General features: G+C 46.3%; 1 long non-coding RNA gene across 1 annotated transcript; it reads left to right on the top strand.

Annotated features, from left to right (window-relative positions):
• The first annotated feature begins 1,515 nt into the window (after positions 1-1,515).
• Positions 1,516-5,877, top strand: LOC113902225. The gene is made up of 3 exons (XR_003513712.1): positions 1,516-1,906; positions 3,112-3,224; positions 3,766-5,877. It is a non-coding gene; the product is annotated as an uncharacterized LOC113902225 (long non-coding RNA).
• Positions 5,878-6,077: the final 200 nt, after the last annotated feature.

Raw genomic sequence — 6,077 nt, 5'->3', positions numbered from 1 at the left:
TTGGGCAGATGACCCAATATCCCATATTTCTCAATTTCATGGCCTTTCTCCCTGAAAGAGCTTCTGGCACTGAACAAGCTGGAAGGGACAAAGTCTTCCTTTTTCCAGAGTAAGCATTTGGCAGGATTCAAACTGACTCCCTTGGGCATCTCCCTGGGGCATCTTTCCAGGACCTTGCTTTCTAAACTTGGTATATTAATGCGCTGGGACAGACTCCCGGGCTGACTCTGGACGTTGTCAAATCTCTCTGGTAACTTTCCTAGGCTTTCTGGTCTCCAATGAGACCTCGGCCTTTTTCAGTTGTAAATTAGCCTAGATCAAAATTCAGGCAGGAGGCCCCACAGCCCCTGAAATCCCTCCGCTCTTTCTTTCTGACCAGGGCATCTTCATTTTCTTGAAAATCCTGCTCTACCCATGAGGAGTCGGGGCTGGGGTGGGCAGTTGTCGGCGGGGGGTGGGGCGTGTGGGTTGGATGATCTGAAATAACCACCTGGGCTTATTTCTGAAATGACTCCTCTCTTGTTTTGACCAGCAGGAGAGAAGTCATTTGTTTTCTACTGTGTGTGTAGGTTGGCTTGCTGCCAGCACAATTCTCTTCGCTGAAGAAAACTGAACCCTCTCTCAAATGGGAAGGCAAGGGGGAATTTGTGTGAATATTATGAATCAGTGCACTTTCCTGTGATCTGGCCTGGCCCATTTTTAGTAGGGAGCTGGTTTGGGCTTAGTTTGTGGTTCCAGAAACTTGCCTAGAGTCCAGAGGAGGAAAGAATACCCTCTGGTGGTTAGAGCACATTCCTGCACTAGATACCCTGGACATCCTAAATTTCAGCCCCCCACCCCCACCCCTGACCAGCTTGGTTCTGGGACACATGAGCATTGTCAGTCAAAGGAAAGCACACTTAGAGAAATCAGCTCCACCTAAATCTTCAGTGATATAAACAGATACAGGAAGTAATATTTCTATTTCTCAATTATACTTTTTGTTGTTGTGAGTTACTGGGTTATACGTTGTACAGATTAAAATGATTCATTTTGTTATTTTATTACGGAAAAATTTCTCATCATTATACAAACTATCGACCTGGACTGGATTTTTGTGTGTACCATTATTAATGATGTATCTATCTATTGTTACGCTCATTTCAGGGCCATCTGGGTTTTCCAAATGCATCTATTCTTATAAGACATTTTGGGTGCTCAGAAAGTATTACTAGTCCTGCTGATTGCTATGACATTCAGAGGTATTTGTGGTCGTAGATTCCAGTCTTCTTGTTTATCTGTTCTGTGTGTGCTAATTCACTTCAGTCGTGTCCGACTCTTTGCAACCCCACAGACTGTAGCCCGCCAGGCTTCTCTGTCCATGGGATTCTCCAAGCAAGAATACTGGAGTGGGTTGCCATTCCCTTATCCAGGGGATCTTCCCGACCCAGGGATTGAACCCATGTCTCTTGCGTCTCCTGCAGTGGCAGGCAGATTCTTTACCGCTAGCCCAAGCCACTTGAACTGTCACAGTTGGCCTGATTACCCAGGAGCGTTATCAAAGCAGATGCTCTGGAGGGGCACGGAGCAAGCCTGGTGTGGAATGCTCAGCGTGAGACGGAGTTCCCGTGGACCCTGGACTTTTGCCTTCCTGAATCTCCGCCTTTGGCCTCTCCCTTTGGGAATCGTGCCATCAAGGTCACTGTTTCCTGTTCCAAGTATTCCTTTTAGTTTCTGTTTTGTGAGAACTCTGTACAAAGCGTTTTCCCTTGACCGCCTGTCCTCCCAGGCCTGAGATGGCTTCTGTAGTGAGCAGAGCTGAATAAACTCAAGGTTCCTTCTCGAGAACTGGGCATCATTGCCTGCTTCTCCACTTGTCACCGGAGAGTGGAGTGTCCTTGGAGAGGCTGGGGCCCCAGGATTTGAGGTGAGAGAAGATAAAGTAGGTGCAGTCCATTAGTTAAGACTTGCATTTGCTTCTTGTCAAAACGCGCATTGGCCACCTGGTAAGTGACCAGCTGTCCAGGTCTGCCTGGGGCTGAGAGGCTGCCCAGGACACAGGACTTTCGGTGTGGAAACTGGCAAAGTTCCAGGTGAGCAGGACGGATGGGTCACACCAGTGTGCCTTTAGGACTCTGTGAACCTGTTGTTTGTTCCTCTCTTTCCCCAGATCTGATGAGGCCTGTTCCTTATGCCTCCCTGAAAAATCCACAATGTTTGAAAACAATCGCACACTAAGGATTTACTGCCTTTTGAAAGTGCTAGCCATGAGAAACTTGTCATTTGAGTTAAAAGTTACACAAACATGAACTTGTGTCAGGCATGCCTAAACCCCTCGACTGCAATGATTTATCATCATTTATAAGCATGTTGTCAAGGCTGACGGTTTCAGACAAAGTCCGGTGGTAGGGCGAGGGGAGTTGAAGGGATAAACAGATCAACCACAGAAATTACGAAGTGCTGGGCGAGTGGTGTGGGAGGCCGAAGAGCAAAGTGATGACTGTGGGCTGAGACAGCTGGGAGAAGCTTAATACAGGAAGTGGGATGTGGAGAGGGGTGGAGAGGGGTGGAGAGGACTCTGTGAAGAAAAGGTAGCTTTAAGTGAGAAGAGCCGCTTCCAGGCAGAGGAAACAGCTGCCCGTAGACCCAGGAGAGCAGTGTGTGGGAGCTGCCTAGGCTCCTTGCCCTGAAGCTGAGCTGTCAGATGGGTGATTAGTTCCAAGAGGGTGTGGAAGACCTTCCCTGTGTTTCTGTATCACGGCTTTTGCAATTATTACAGGCACACGGAGTACTTCTTTCTTCTCCTGTCCCTCTGCCAGCTTTTATAGGTTAGGCCCAGCCTCTCTAAAGAATTACCTGACTGTCTCAGTAAATATTTGGGGTGCAAAGTCCTGGAGCATTGTCAAAACTCTATGTGCCTGCTCCACCCTTCCTTCCATTGAGGCCAGCGCAGGGTGGGGCAGCCCGCAGAGTGTGGGCAAGGAAGCTATCCTTCACCTCCCTGTAAACAGGCTTAGACACAGAGACGCAGAGCATCAGCCCTGGCAACCCCATCCTCAGCAAACACAATGAACGTTTTTTATGTGAAATGGGCCAATTAATGACTATCTGTCTCCCTGACACATAAAACAGGAACTGCTCGGTAGTGGACCTTCAAAGACCTTATCACAGATTGAACATAATGAAGAATCATAGTCTTGCAGGAATATGGGGACAAGAGAGGATGGTCACGTCCCCAGTCTCGGGTGAGTCCCCTGGATGGCCGCCAAGGGAGGGTCCTTGGCTTCCTGCAGGAAAGAATTCAAGAGCAGGCAGAGCGAAAGCGGATTTATTCAGGGAGACAGACACTCTGTACCCGGAGTGTGGGCCACCTCAGAAGGCGAGAGGGCCCGGAGTAAGGGATGGTTAGTTTTTATGGGCTGGGTGATTTCATAGGCTAACGAGTGGGAGACTTATTCCAACTATTTTGGGGAAGGGGAGGGGATTATCAGGAATCGGTCCACAGCCCAATTTTGGCTTTGAATGCTTGTCCTCACAACTGTCATAGTGCCTGTGGGCTTGTCATTTAGATGTTAATATATTACAGTAGGTGTATAATGAGGTTCAGGGTGTACTAGAAGTGGAATCTCCCACCATTTGGGGCCTAGCAGGTGTAACCAGTTTTTGTTGTATCCTCAATGGCTACGCCATTCTTTTAAGGTTGTGATCCGCCCCCTTACCTCCTGTCTCAATGCTGTGAATTTACCTAAATGACCCTTTTTTCCCACAAATCCCATTGTTCTTTAGTGAAGGGAACCTCTTTCAATCCAGCAAAGACCCTGTGAAGATGTGTCTGTGAACCAGGTAACCACCGTTATAAATTGTGGGAGACAGAGGCAAAAGCAGAAAGTGCCTTCCATGAGATTTGGGAGACGGGATACCAGGAAGGTTTTTGTACCTTGTCCACCAGCTTTTGACCTGAAAAATTCCTGCTCATGATGCTTTAGTCTCCCAAATACTCCTGGGAAGATTCTACCTTGCCTTACTTTCACACTAAAAAGTCTGTATCACTATTTTCCTTTTGTGAGGAATAGACAGGGCCTTGAGTGTTTAAAGAGAAGAATCCATAGATACGAAAAAACACTGCCAAGTTTAACACTAACGAGCTGTCACTAACACTAACCAAACACTGGCGAGCCTAGGCAGCTCCCACAAGGAAGTCTTAGCCTCTTAGAACCAAATCTGTATCTCAAGTGTTCTGAAATTTGTCACAGCTTTTATTCGAAATGGTTTGAATGACAGCAGCACTCAGAAAAACTCTCTCTTATTTTTCTTGTTTTGGGTTTGTTGCTCCTTAATGCTATATGATCTTCCCTCTGTCATTCAATTTCCTTCCCTTGCTTCAAACTCTTTCCGTAAACTATTTTAATCTGTCCTATTTCCGATCCTGAATTCCCACCTTGGTTCCCACTGCTTGTGTTTATTTTTTAGTTCACGTGATCCTTTCTTGGGTTGAGAGAGCCCTGACTGCCCCAAGATATAACTCTGTCCTTAGAAGACCAAAAATCTGAGGGTAAATCATTGAGTTAATAACTGCATCTATTAAAAATATCGTTTTCACCTCCTGCTTTCATCTGTTTTATTTGAAGACATAGGTTGGTAATTAATATTTCTATGCTTTAAAAAATGGAAGAGAAATTCCACAAGATAGTGTGCATTAATCAGACACATTTTTCTTTTTTTAAAAAAAGTAGCTTTATACTTCTTTTAGGTTTGCTGTTTCTTAATCGTAGCTACAACTGAGACATCTTCTCTCCCCATCCTCTTTGTCTTGGGCATCTTCCTATCCACGTCTCTTTATAAATCATTATTATTATTATTATTTAAACAGCTTTCCAATGGTTCTGCCCTTGTGATGTCAATTAGATCACTATCATTTGAATTGAGTCCTAAGGTATGGTGTCTGCTATTAGGTTAAAAGTTTCCTTGGAGTAGATCCAGTTCTTTTTAACCTTTTTTGATAAGTAATAGCTTTCAAAGTTCTGGCTTGAAGATTTTTGTTTTGAATTAGGAATTCTTATCTCTACATAATTTGAACAATCCCAGACTATATGGACATGGCCCAAGTCTACTAGACAGCTGCCCTTCATTATAGCGGTGCTGCTTGAAAGCCTAGAGGAGAATTCAGGCAGCCCTAGCAGACCAGGCGGCCAAACCAAGAACATCCAGCAGCTACTGTGAGACTATTCTACCACTTCTCTTAATCCAAATACAGCTGCCAAGTCACACTGTTCTCTCAGTTAGTCCTGGTTTATGGCTCAACGCACTTTGCATGGATCAGTCCATTAGCCCTTGGCATTCCTCTGAGTCAGGAAGCTGACAAGTGGAACTAACCCAGTTTCCAAATGTGCACTCAGAGGCAACTGCAACAGGATCACTAATTCAGGCAGCAAAGCCATACACACATGGGAACCAAGGCGGTATCAAAACGTTCCGTAGGACCCAATGTAATGTCCTCCCAGCACTGGTGTTCTGGTAAGTAGCAAAGACACACTGTGACAAGATACAACACCTCTACATGGACTCCTTCTCATTCCAGCACTCAGAAGTAAACAGGCTGACTTTAGGCAACATCATCCAGGTAAGGGAGTTTTGTCTCCTGGGTCATCTTCTCTCCAAATCAGTTTCCTTTCAACTATGGCCAAGAGTTTGAGCAAGCCCTGGGAGATGGTGAAGGACAGGGAAAGCCTGGCATGCTGCAGTCCATGGGGTCACAGGGAGTCGGACCCGATTTAGTGACTGAACAGCAACAATGGCCAGGAGTATGGACTCTAGGACTAGAAATGCCAGAATTCAAGTCTTGGTCTCACCCCCATGACTCTGCTGCTGCTGCTAAGTCACTTCAGTCATGTCCGACTCTGTGCGACCCCATAGACGGCAGCCCACCAGGCTCCCCCGTCCCTGGGATTCTCCAGGCAAGAACACTGGAGTGGGTTGCCATTTCCTTCTCCAATGCATGAAAGTGAAAAGGGAAAGTGAAGTCGCTCAGTTGTGTCCGACTCTTAGCAACCCCATGGACTGCAGCCTACCAGGCTCCTCGGTCCATGGGATTTTCCAGG

The sequence above is a fragment of the Bos indicus x Bos taurus genome, chromosome 12 (assembly GCF_003369695.1).
Source record: "Bos indicus x Bos taurus breed Angus x Brahman F1 hybrid chromosome 12, Bos_hybrid_MaternalHap_v2.0, whole genome shotgun sequence".
NCBI lineage: Eukaryota > Metazoa > Chordata > Mammalia > Artiodactyla > Bovidae > Bos > Bos indicus x Bos taurus.
This window is presented reverse-complemented; position numbering and strand designations above follow the sequence as displayed.